This window comes from Musca domestica, unplaced genomic scaffold, assembly GCF_030504385.1.
Source record: "Musca domestica strain aabys unplaced genomic scaffold, Musca_domestica.polishedcontigs.V.1.1 50, whole genome shotgun sequence".
Taxonomy (NCBI): Eukaryota; Metazoa; Arthropoda; class Insecta; order Diptera; family Muscidae; genus Musca; species Musca domestica.
The window spans coordinates 4,754,171-4,767,528 of record NW_026712347.1 but is presented as its reverse complement, the minus strand read 5'-3'; the positions used below and the strand labels follow the sequence as shown (position 1 = coordinate 4,767,528).

The 13,358-nt window shown below is 36.6% G+C and overlaps 7 non-coding genes across 7 annotated transcripts; 4 read left to right on the top strand and 3 right to left on the bottom strand.

Moving 5' to 3' along the window:
- Window positions 1-276: 276 nt before the first annotated feature.
- TRNAT-UGU (transfer RNA threonine (anticodon UGU)) lies at window positions 277-348 on the bottom strand. Its single transcript has one exon. It is a non-coding gene; the product is annotated as a tRNA-Thr (tRNA).
- Window positions 349-628: 280 nt separating this feature from the next.
- On the top strand, window positions 629-700 carry TRNAT-CGU (transfer RNA threonine (anticodon CGU)). The gene has a single exon. It is a non-coding gene; the product is annotated as a tRNA-Thr (tRNA).
- An 810-nt stretch (window positions 701-1,510) lies between these two features.
- On the bottom strand, window positions 1,511-1,582 carry TRNAT-UGU (transfer RNA threonine (anticodon UGU)). Its single transcript has one exon. It is a non-coding gene; the product is annotated as a tRNA-Thr (tRNA).
- A 197-nt stretch (window positions 1,583-1,779) lies between these two features.
- Window positions 1,780-1,851, top strand: TRNAT-UGU (transfer RNA threonine (anticodon UGU)). Its single transcript has one exon. It is a non-coding gene; the product is annotated as a tRNA-Thr (tRNA).
- Window positions 1,852-2,308: 457 nt separating this feature from the next.
- TRNAT-CGU (transfer RNA threonine (anticodon CGU)) lies at window positions 2,309-2,380 on the bottom strand. Its single transcript has one exon. It is a non-coding gene; the product is annotated as a tRNA-Thr (tRNA).
- Window positions 2,381-3,683: 1,303 nt separating this feature from the next.
- TRNAT-UGU (transfer RNA threonine (anticodon UGU)) lies at window positions 3,684-3,755 on the top strand. Its single transcript has one exon. It is a non-coding gene; the product is annotated as a tRNA-Thr (tRNA).
- An 856-nt stretch (window positions 3,756-4,611) lies between these two features.
- TRNAT-UGU (transfer RNA threonine (anticodon UGU)) lies at window positions 4,612-4,683 on the top strand. Its single transcript has one exon. It is a non-coding gene; the product is annotated as a tRNA-Thr (tRNA).
- The last annotated feature ends 8,675 nt before the right edge of the window (window positions 4,684-13,358 follow it).

Sequence of the window (13,358 nt, the reverse complement as noted above, 5' to 3'; positions counted from 1 at the left end):
TTCACCAACATTTGAAGTACTTGCCTCTGAGCTGAATCCCGTTGGGAGTGCCAAAATTTAGTCCATTTCGTCTTACATTAGCCATTTAGTGAACGATAAACCTAAAATCGGATAAAGATATATATGGGAGCTATATGCAAATCTGAACCGATCTTGACAATATTTTAGACACATATTTCTGAGCTAAAACTCCGAGGACGAGGTCGACCTTTTCCTTTAACTGTTCTTTTCCTTAACTGCGTTAGTAGTAATTGCATGAAAAAAGGATATCGTCCCTGCCTCCTGTGAGGATTGAACTCACGACCCCTGGTTTACAAGACCAGTGCTCTGCCACTGAGCTAAAGAGGCTCTGATGTGACAATTTCTCAAAAATACTAACAAATTGTTTAGGTTTCAACCTTATCAAGATCTGCATGTAAAATTTTAAGATTTTTACTACAACTCATCATTGATTGTTGTTTTTCCCTATCTGTTATCATTTTGATAATTCTGAGTCTATGTTCGATAGTAGTTTGTCCATCAATTTTATCTATTATCATTTGATAATTGATTTTTTCGTGATAAAAATGGACCATATGTATAACCACCTGTTGTTTGGATTTTTCCGATGGAAAATTGGGCTTCATGGGCCTCTTTAGCTCAGTGGTAGAGCACTGGTCTCGTAAACCAGGGGTCGTGAGTTCAATCCTCACAGGAGGCAATTACCATTAACTTTTTCAGACACAGCGGGGGTAAAATGGTGTAAATAGAAGGATTCGAGGGAATCGTGTCCAGAGTCAGTTTCTTATGCTGGAATCGTAAAGGGAGTATTGTATAGTTATTCAAAATAGCAGCATCTTTCTATTGTAATAATGGGGTCATACTTATATGGCGAAGAAGAAAATGGACCTCTACTCCAAGGTTTTGGTGTAAATGTGAATTCTCAAGGAATTTTACCGGTCCACTTGATATAAAATAGCTTGGATTTCTGTTAGATCTTCTCGGGAAGTCAACAAATGTTAAAGCCAGTTTCGAAATTTATTATTCTGATTCGTCATTTTTTGTATATAAAAACTTCAGATGTCTTATGTTTTTGAGCTGGAAAAGATAATGTATACTACCTCCTGTGAGGATTGAACTGCATATCTCAAAGAATTTCCAGGCACTCTTGATGTAAAATGGCCTAGATTTTAGATGATTATGAACTTCTAGAGAGGGTTGAATCTCGTCCCGGAGTCTTAAGGAATGAAACAATTTTTTTATTTGTCAATCTTTGAGTATGTATTTCTTCTGTATGAACATCCAGAAAATTTATTCCAGGGAACTGAAAAAGGATTTTCAACTGCCTCCTGTGAGGATAGGCCAGATAGATTCTGGCCTTCGAACTTCTAGAGAGGGTAAATTTTGGAAGCTTGTCCCCGGAGTCTTAATGTTAAGCAACATTTTTTTCGTTTACAGCATTCTTTGAGTCTGTATTTCCGTATAAACTTCCAGAAACCCTGTGTCGAGGAACTGAAAAAGTAGTTTATTCTGCCTCCTGTGAGGATTGAACTCACGACCCCTGGTTTACAAGACCAGTGCTCTGCCACTGAGCTAAAGAGGCCCATGTAAAGTATGATTTCATAAAGGAAATTTATATCTAACATTTAACTATATATGTCAGATATATTTTTACGATTTTGAAAATATATAGGTTCGGCTATATCGAAACGTATCTTATATTGAAAGTCTTTGAGATGTAATTGAAATATAGGCAAAGTGGATACATAACTTCACTTCAAATAAACACAATTTATATGGGCCTCTTTAGCTCAGTGGCAGAGCACTGGTCTTGTAAACCAGGGGTCGTGAGTTCAATCCTCACAGGAGGCAGAATAAACTACTTTTTCAGTTCCTCGACACAGGGTTTCTGGAAGTTTATACGGAAATACAGACTCAAAGAATGCTGTAAACGAAAAAAATGTTGCTTAACATTAAGACTCCGGGGACAAGCTTCCAAAATATACCCTCTCTAGAAGTTCGAAGGCCAGAATCTATCTAAAACCTAAGCCATTTTACATCAAGAGGGCCTGCAAATTCTTTGAAATATTACATCTAATGGGGGGATTAGGTGGAAAATCAATGTCATTATTTTGTTACCCAGTGTCCTGGTTGAGGTATTGGTAGGTTCCTATAATAGCAGTAAAAAATTATTGTTATTTTCAATATCTAAATTTAATACACTATCCAATTTTCAACTACGGCTTATAGATACAGACTCTGCCCTTGATCGCGATGAAGCCTTGCCCCTTTTATGTTTGAAAAAAATGAATGAAATGAAAATACAAATTGCCTCCTGTGAGGTTTGAACTCACGACCCCTGGTTTACGAGACCAGTGCTCTACCACTGAGCTAAAGAGGCCCATAAACTCCGATTTTCCACCACCAAAATCCAAACAACAGGTTGTTACATATTGTCCATTTTATATGAGGCCCATTAACCACAATGTCTATTAGAAACAAGTAAAAAAGCTGTAAGTTCGGCCGGGCCGACCTTGTCAGACCCTCCACCATTTGGTACACATTTGGCAATTTTCATCCGTTAAAAATTCTGTTAAAATCTTAAAAATACCGAATGCAGGCGTATATTGGGGTCTATACGACGACGTGGACCTACATAGGCAACTTTTGCCACAAGCTATTACAATATTCAAATGCGAAACTTGAAAAAAGAATCTGTTTATAATGTAGCTAAAGACATCAAAATACCGAATATAGGGAGGTATCATGGGGGTTATTAAACGTGGACCTGCACAGACAATTTTTTTTGTAAAATGTGAAATAATTCCGGTAAATATTGTCGCTAAAATCATCAAAATACCGAATATCGGGTGTTTCGTTATATGGGTGCTAACGAAGACGTGGACCCGCACAGACAATTTTCCGTCATAGGCTGTAGTATCCATTACGAACTTCAAATGCGAAATTTGAAACAATATTTGAAACAATACCGAATATCGGGGGTACCGTTATATGGGGGCTATACGAAGACGTGGACCTGCACAGATAATTTTCTGCCATAGTCTGTAGAATTTATTATGAACTTCAAATACTAAATTTGAAATAGTTCCGGTAGCTAATGTCTCGAAAATCATCAAAATACCGAATATTAGGAGGTTCCGTTATATGGGGGCTATACGAAGACGTGAACCTACATGGCCCATTTTCAATACCAAAAATCCTGCAGACTTAATACACATTTGAGTAAAATTTTATCATCCTACTTCATGCCGTTCGGAAGCTAGACTGATTTTCACAGACGGACAGAAGGACGGACATTGCTATATCGACATAGAATTTTATGCTGATCAAGAATATATATATTTTGGGGGGTCTAAAATGTATATTTCGAGGTGTTACAAACGGAATGACAAACTTAATATACCCTCCATACTATGGTGGAGGGTATAAAAATCCAAGCAGCAGATGGTTACACAGGGTCCATTTTTATCAGAAAAAAAAATTCCTATCAAATGATGTTTGATAAAAATGATAAAAGAAATACTATCGAACATTGTCTCAGAATTTTCAATATGATAACAGATAGGGGGGAGACAAAAATCAATGATGAGTTCTAATAATTATCTTAAAATACTATTTTAAGATCATGATAAGGTTGTAACCTAGACTACTTACCAATATCTTTGATAATTTGTTCCATCAGAGCCTCTTTAGCTCAGTGGCAGAGCACTGGTCTTGTAAACCAGGGGTCGTGAGTTCAATCGTCACAGGAGGCAGGGACGTTGTCCTTTTTTCGTACAATGACAACAGTCGCCGTTGAGATAAGGAAGAGTAGAAGGAAAAGGTTTAAGATCCTCCACGATGTCTTTAGTTACGTTGGTGATAAGAAATTACTGCTAAGCAGGGGCTTTAGCGAATATTGGACCAATATTGAAAATTTTCTGTGGGGTAGGTTTGTGCTCTCTAAAAATCACTTTATATGTGGGCTTATAGTGGAGCGTTAAGCCTAGAAGGGGTGGCCAAAGCACAGAAGGGGTGGCCAAAGCACATAATCTTACCTAAAACCTGGCGTCATGCCAAAATTGCTCCCAATATTAAATATTTCAACTGAATGTATTTTACCAAACTACGGAATTAAAAATTACTGCCCATTCGGTCGGAAAATGTGGCAAAAATCTTCAAAATGCTCCAGTGTTTACTTTAGGAACAACATTGGATTTTTTATGAGGAAGTGGTTTACTAACTAAGATTTTAACATCAAATTATACCAACATCGTGGGGGAAATGTGGGGAAGACTTTGGAGACACCAAAAATCGGTGTGATCCGTTATATGAGGTTCGTATCGAAAAGTGAAGCTATATTGAAGAGTTCTTGTAGAACGGATTTTTATTCACTGCTCCACACGTATGGTCCATATTTCTCAGCGAGGAAAAAATGTTACCAAATGATGATAGATAAATTTTATAAAAAAAAATACTGTAGAACATTTTTTCAGAATTATCAATATGATAACAGATGGGGGAAAGACAACAATCAATGATGATTTGTTGCAAATATACTCAAATATTATATAAAGATAAGGTTGTAACCTAGACGCCTTTTCAATATCTTTGTTAAATCGTTGCATCAGAGCCTCTTTAGCTCAGTGGCAGAGCACTGGTCTTGTAAACCAGGGGTCGTGAGTTCAATCCTCACAGGAGGCAGGGACGATGTCATTTTTTATATCCTCCACCTTAGTAGGGAGTAAGTTTGTAATTCTCTTTGTAACACATCGACACATAAATTTTAGACCAAACAAGTTTAACATGCTCCAGATCGCCATAAAATTCTATGTCGATTTAGTGATTTCCGCCCGTCTGTCTACCCATCTGCGAAAATAAATCTAGCTTTCGAAGGAAACGAAGTAAGTTTACAAAATTTTACTCAAATGTGTGTTAATTCTGGATTTTTGGATCCACGTTTTGATATAGGCCCCATATAACTGTTCCGACTGATTTAAGGTTTTTTGGGTGTTTTAGGCACAGCTTCAACCCAAATTTTGTTGTAAATTAGTCCAAGTAATATAAGTCCAAGTTTTTCTATAGTCCCCATATGATTCACTGTAAAATTAAGGAGGTAAAGTCATTTCAAATTAGCAACCCCATCTTTGCATTTTCTGTAAGGTTCCCATCTCTGATATTAATGAATTCATAAATATACGCCCTGACAATGTGATGTTGTCAAATAAATAATTTTGTAACAAGTAAAAAAGCAGTAGGTTCGGTCGTGTCGAACTCTGAATACCCTTCACCATTTGGAACAAATTTGGAAATTTTCAAAAAAAAAAAAAATAAAATACGTAAAAATTATGTTAAAATCTTAAAAATACCGAATATAGACATTATATTGGGGTATATACGAAGACGTGAACCTGCAGAAGCAACTTTTGTCATAGGCCTTTTAAATATTCAAATACGAAACTTGAAAAAATCGGTGAATGAAGTAGCTACAATTATCAAAATACCGCATATAGGTACCGATATATTGTCAAATGAATAATATATATTGTAACAAGTAAAAAATCAATAAGTTCGTCCGGGCCAAACTTTGAACACCCTCTATGTGGAATGCATTTTACTTAAAAAAAAATAAAATCCGTTAAAAATTCTGTTAAAATCTTAAAAATACCGAAAATAGCCATTATATTGGGGACCATAAGAAGAAGTGGACCTGCATAAGCAACTTTTGTCATTGGCCGTTACAACATTCAAATACGAAACTTGAAAAAAATCCGGTGAATAAAGTAGCTACATTCATCAAAATACCGCTAATAGGTACCGATATATGAGGGCTTTACGAAGACCTGGACCTGCATGGGCAATTTCCTGCCACAGACAGTGATACCTATTAGGAACTTCAAATACGAAATTTCAAACAATTTCTGGGAATGTTGTACCTAAAATCATCAAAATACCGAATACAGGGAGGTACAGATATTTGGGACCTATACCAAGACCTGGACCTGCATAGACAATTTTCTGCCATTGACTGTAGTTTCCATTACGAACTCTAAATACGAAATTTGAAACCATTCCGGTGAATAATGTTCCTAATATCTTCAAAATATCAAATATAGAAGGGTACTGTTGTATGTGGGCTCTTCTCTTCTTCTCTTCCAGAGGATAAAGTGCTTATAACGAAGTTCTAGTAGGGATTTTTAGACAATTCCATTGACAATTTTAGCTATAATCATCAAAATACCGAATATATGGAGATACCGTTATATGGGGGATTTACGATATCGTGGACCGATATAGACAATATTCTTCCAGGAGGTAACATACTCAGAAGGAAATCCTTTTGTAGATTTTCACACAATTCCATGGAAATATTTGGCTACAATCATTAAAATACCGAATATCGTGGGTACCGTTATATGGGCGCTATACGATATCGTGGACCCATCTTCAAACTTGACCTGCCTGCCAGACAAAAGACTGATCTGTGCAAAATTTTAGCTTCCTATATGTATTCGTTTTGACTCTAGCATGATATGAACAGACGGACGGACGGACAGGGCAAAATCGTCTTACAATTTTATGCTGATCAAGAATAATTTGATAGGTTTAAAATTATTATTATTTCGATGAGTATGTATGGTGGATTTATTTTACTTCTCTAGAGGAGAAAAATTTCCCTCCCTACCACATTTTCCTTAGAATCCTTACATTCGACGTATGTGTGTCTTCAGCAAAATTATTGACAACAATATTTTGATCAAACATTTTAATTTAAAAATGGGTCACGGGGCCTTTTTGGTCCATTTTCCCCAATATGGTTAAAAACTCCCTTAACATTAGTTTAAATATTAGTACGAATTGAGATATGAATATAGACTACTTCGGTTCTCTCCATTTTTAAAATTTCCCAATTCTTTCGACTAAGGGATTTCAAATAAGTTGATCTTTGAAACCAATCAATGGTCTCCCTACCCTGAAAGTTTTTCAATACTATAAAATACTTTGAAAACTTTCAACAATTCGAAAAGCTGAAGAAAATATATCTTTCAATTAAATTAGGTTTTTATACCCTCCACCATAGTATGGAGGGTATATTAAGTTTGTCATTCCATTTGTAACACCTCGAAATACAAATTTTAGACCCCACAAAGTATATATATTCTTGATCAGCATAAAATTCTATGTCGATTTAGCGATGTCCGCAAGTTCGTCTGTATGTTATGTCTCAAATATATGTTATGTCTGCAGGACTTGGTATTGAAAATGCGCCATGTAGGTCCACGTTTTGGTATAGCCCCCATATAACGGTACCTCCCGATATTCGGTATTTTGATGATTTTAGCGACATTATTCACCGGAATAGTTTCAAATTTGGTATTAAAAGTTCGTAATGGATACTACAGCCTGAGACAGAAAATTGTCTGTGCATGTCCACCTCTTCGTTAAGCCCCCATATAAGGATATCTCCCGATATTCGGTATTTTAATGATTTTAGGGACATTTTTCACTAGAATTGTTTAAAATTTGATATTTGAAGTTCGTAATAGATACTACAGCCTACGTGCAGGTCGTATAGCCCCCAGATAACGGTACCTCCCGATATTCGGTATTTTGGATGATTTTAGCTACAATATAAACAGATTTTTTTTCAAGTTTCGCATTTGAATATTGTAATAGCTTGTGACAGAAGTTGCCTATGCAAGTCCAAGTCGTCATATAGACCCTAATATACGGCTAAATTCGGTATTTTTATGATTTTAACAGAATTTTTAACGTATTTTATTGTTTTTGAGAATTGCCAAATTCGTTCCAAATGGTGGAGGGTATTCAAAGTTCAGCCCCGCCGAACTTACAGCTTTTTTAATGGTTTTCTTATTTATTACGAATTTGAATAAAATTTTCTGAAAAACCCGAGTTTTTTTTTGTCCACGGGAAAAAATGTTATTCTCTGCTAGAAATATGCGCCGATGAATATCACCTCCAAGTTAAATGTTTCCATTAATTCTATATTTTAGTTATTTCGAGTTTTTCTTTTGTTTTTTTGCAGTTTGATCAATGTTTTGAATTTCAATCATGGCCCTCATTAGTACGAAGGAGGTAGCATTCTCTCATTTTACCAACATCTGTTGGTGTCCTGCTGCTTTTCGGACCAAACGCGTGGTCAATCTTTGTATTCGAAATAAATCCTTTCGACCGGCATCGTGGGATTTTTATTGTGAAATTTATGAAGCATTCGAAATGCATTATTGCATCATGCAGGCAGAACGACCGAATTTAACTCCTCTCTGCACCAACTCTCTTCTATTGGCATGCTGCAAGGAAAAAAGGATTCCTATACCACTGTTTATCTCTTGCATTTCAAATGTCTGGGCGTAAAATCTTACACTTTTTTTCAGATCTTTGATGAGGAGATGCAGCCACACAGAAGTGGAATTTCTTATTTCAATAGAATCATTGGACGATCTTTGTATCTCTCTCTCTCTCTCTCTCTCTTTCTCTCTCTGTGTGGAGAGGGAAAACCATGCCAGCCTCCAGACGTCATCGCTTATGAGCGTAACAAATGCTACCCTACCTACCAGCAGCAGCAGTTCAAGCCTTTGAACACAAAACACAAACAATTAATGATTTAACCATATGTCCCAGTCTGACCACCATCGCCACCAACTCGAGAATGTGTTACGAGAAGTCAAAAACTCAAATCTCAACCATTGATCGGTGAGTTTAAAGTCTGGCCATTGGAATTATTTTCGCTTGTCTATTTTAGTAGCCCAAAGTGGTTTTGGAATTTATCCACTTGTTAGGGTTGCGTTTCGTTACATGGAATAAAAAATTGTTTCCTTATGGAGGCAATAAATTTCAACTCAAGTAGGGTTTTATCCCTTTTTTAAGCCGTTTCGGGAATGTCGCAATGTGTTATAATTGCTGTCATTTAACCCATGTGCGGTAAAATGTTTCGTAATGTCCCATTTTGCATATGATTACGAAATTGTGGGGTAAAAGGATTTTTAAATGTGAATGATTATTGCTTCCACAGAAGGGATGTTGTTGGAAGAGAATCATCTGTAACCAAGAGAATACGGTTAAACAACGAACTTAAATCGAATTCGAAGATGGGTAATATCGGTCCAAAGGAACAAAATTTACAATATTATTGACAAAAATAGAACTAGTGTGAAAATGAAATATTTCGATCTCTCTGGTACTTGTCCCACAAAACCTCAAGAAAGTGCCCGATATAATCCACACTTGGTAAGCGATGATATATATACTTGGCATAGGTCAGGCTTCAAAATCACACTACTGGTCCGTTTTTTCTCAGTCCCTCAGATAATAAAAGTAGAGTTAAAAACATAAAACATGTGTATCGGCGTTTTGAAATTTTACATCGGGAGGTAAACAGGGCGAAAAAGTTCCGCTTATTTTTAAAATTATTCGAGTTAAGATTCTTTGGAATCCTTGCATTTTTGGTATGTAGTGTGGAATACACGGTGAAACGCCATAATTTTTACATTTTTTTATAAATTTATTGAATGAAAGCAAAAAATGTCGGAAATAGCATCAAATTTTAGAATGAGTTTAGATTTGTTAGAATTGATTACCTTTGGCACGAATTATGGCCTTCAAACGGCCAATGAAATCGTCACACGCTGCCCGAATGTTGCTCTGCGGTATTTTGGCCCATTCCCATCGAAGGACTTGCTTGAGGTGATCGACACCTTGGTATTTTTTCGTGCCAATCTTGCTTTCCAAAATACTCCATACACAACAGTCTAACGGATTGGTATCCGGAGATCCGCATTTTGGTGGCCATTGTGCGCTGGAAATGATGGGGGAACCTCATGGCGCGTGCTGAGTGCGATGGTGCTGAGTCCTGTTGAAATGTCCAAGGTCTGCAGCCAAAATGTTTGCGTGCCCGAGGCTTTAATACACCCTACACAATATTTTCGCGATAATATTCGGCATTTATTCTTATGCCACGGTCGATTAATACAAGCGGAGAGCGACCATCGGCTGTTGTGGCGGCCCACACCATCACCATTGCCGGCGCTAGAGTTCTGGTGTCCAACGGAAGGTGCACAGTTTCAGCTGACCACTTTGGCAAGTAAACACAATGTTTTTTCATCGGAGAAAACCAAATTCGGCAGTTCACCACTCTTTTGAGTCTATTTTTTTTCTGTAGCGGTGTAAGTTCTTGCACTTTTTGGAATTTCAATGGCTTTACCCCGAGCGAATTGTTCAATATTTGCCGAATGAAATATTGCGATATGTTCAGCTCACGATCCATTTTCGGCCACTGCGACACGGGTTTTGATCAAGTCGCTTTTTTGCTTTTCGAACCATTTCTGCCGATGTTGCTGTTTTCTTCCGTCCACTTCCTTGACGTCGGGCTACTCTACCAGCATCACAGTAACGAGCGATGGTACGAGACACAAAAGCCAAAATAAAGAAATCACACTATCATGCTTGTTTACATCGGGGGGTAAGCAAAATAGGGTTAAAAAGTTCCGCTCATTTTTATATATTTAAAAATATTCGAGTTAAGATTCCTTGGAATCCATGCATTTTTGGTATGTAGTGTGAAATATTTTTATACCCTCAGCCATATGACTAGAGAGGGTATATATCATTTGATACGGGCACAACGTGCCTCATCGAAATAAAGATTTTAGACTCTAGGTCTCTTTGGACCAAATCCGTTTCTGGACATTTGAAGTGGATCTAGCGATGTCTGACCGCCCGTCCGTCTGTCTGGCTGGCTGGTGCGCACCATTACTCTCGAAAGGAGTATCCGATTTGGTCCAAACTTGATATATCGTAATATTATTACAAACTTGGATCGAGTTCGGAGATGGGCAATATTGGCTCACTCCTTCTGATACCTCCCTCAAAAAATGTCAACTTTTTCAAAAAAAAAAAAAAATAATAATAATAATTTACTGCACAGAAAGAGGACGTATAATCCGATTTTGCTCCAACTTTGCAAATCCTAATATTTACATCAGTTGTAGATCAGGTACTAAAAAGGGCAATATCGGTCCACTCCATCAAGTACCTCCCCAACAAAGTGTCAAAATTTTGAATAATGATAGCTCTTATAAAATGTGATTTCAGAGTCTGATTGTTTTCAAATTACACACATTCCAATAATTTTATTAACCCAAGGTCTGGTGCCAAGATGAAATACATCGGTCCAACCCTTCTGGCACCTTCCCCACAAAAGGTCGAAATTTTCAAAAAAAATATTTTCTTCACAGAAAGAGAAGCAATAATCCGATTTTCAAATAAGAAGCAATAATCCAACTTTACAAATCCTAATATTTACGTCAGTTCAAGGTCAGGTGCAAAAACGCATAATATCGGTCGGCTCCATCAAGTACCTCCCCCACAGAGGGTAAAAATTTGGAATAATTATAACTCTAATAAAATGTAATGTAAAAATCAGATTGTCTTAAAATTTCACACATTCCAATATTTTTATAAACACAAGATCTGGCGTTAAGATGGAATCCTTCTGGTACCTCCCCCACAGAAGGTCAAAATTTTGAACATCCATGAAGCTCATATAACGCGAAATTGACATCTGATTCCATTCAGACTTGGCACATCTCAATGTTTACATAAACACAGGATCTGTAATAAAGATGGTTAAGATCGGACCATTCCTCCTGCTACCTGCCCCACAACTGGTCAAAGTTTTGAATAACCAAAACGATCATAAAATCAGAAATAAGCATCCGGTTCTCTTCAGAATACTTCGATATATATCTGGTACCTCAAGCACATTTTAAGATTCTCTAAAAATGATCACATATCTCATATAAAGAGAAGGAAGTAACCAACATAGTCGAAACCTGGCACCACGCAATATTTATATCATATTTATTTAGGTCCGATACGAAATGGACAATATTGGCCCATTCCTGCGGAACCTACTCCATAGGGGGTCAACAATTTGAACAATCATAACAGAAGTCAAAAGTCTGTCGGCAAAATCGACTGATCCTTTTTAACTTCATACCTCTACTTTCAAAATCTGCGAAATTTTTTTGTAATTATTGAAAAAATTGAATTTTGTCGCACAGTGTTATTTTGAAGGTTTTATAAATATTTTCTAACCAATTTGAGCCAGATCTGGGTCTAAACTCCTTCAAATATTAAGGTAGGCAAATTAAGGTATTTTAAATAAAGTGTAGATGTCCTTTAAAACAAATAAAAGGACTTCACAAAATGTCCACAATCCCTCAATTATTTTCTAAGAATTTCACATCACCCCAGCTATCATTCGCATCCCTGCAAATGCTCAAATAACATTTGAAGTGAAACTTTTTTTTCCACCCCCCATTGCAAAGGATAAGCAACGAATGTCCTAAAAATGCACAAAAATTTAATGAAATTTCCCTGAAAAAATGGCAATCGAAAAGGAACCCTTGTAATAGTCTCCATAAAAATAACAGTCGAATCCTTTTGCACCCCTTTTAACGGTCGTTCACATCTACACATAGTGATGTGAATTAATGATGACCATTGTCCAGTGTTTTAATGTAACAGGAATTGCTTACGAAATTTTGAGCAGTAACTAGTGATGTGGGATGCTAAACCACCCTTACAATTACACACACACACACAATTACCAAAAAAAATCTCTATAAGCGGTAACTGTGTGTGTGTGTGTGATGTAAAACCAAGCAATATCAATTCGTTTTCAAAAAATTGCCATAATGACCAGAATGGCCGATGGATGACTGGGTCCAGCATGCAACAACCCACACACAGCAGGATATTCATTTTTTATGCCATTGTGTCCCGGCACATTTTCATTTATGCGTTTTTTGGGAAATTTGATACATACTCGGATCATCATGGGCACCACCAACAGTTGTTGGTTGTTTCTCTGCCAACTGACCAAATCAATCAATAATCAATCGACTATCGTCCATTATTACTCAGCATTGGCTAATTTTTTGTTACCAATTTCCGATCATATTTAGCATATGTTCGAGGAGATCATTAAATTTTAATTCGTTACAATTACCTCAATTTGAATATTTTTGAAAAATTGGGAAGAAATGATTAGTTAATGATTCCAATATGAAAATAAAAGCAATAAATATAAAAACAAATAAACAGTTAAACCAGTAAAGAAAGTCTTAAAGTCGGGCGGGGCCGACTTTATGATACCCTACACCATTTTGCTAATTTAGTAGAGCTCCACATAACAATTAAAAGTTTTTATGGGAGAATTCAATCATACACCCTATGATTATAATTGTAATTTAAAGTTCAAAGGACTAAATATGCCGAAACATTTGTATCTTTTAAATTCGGACTTGTATTGCCCATTTGATATATATGGGAGCTATATCCAAATCTGAACCGAT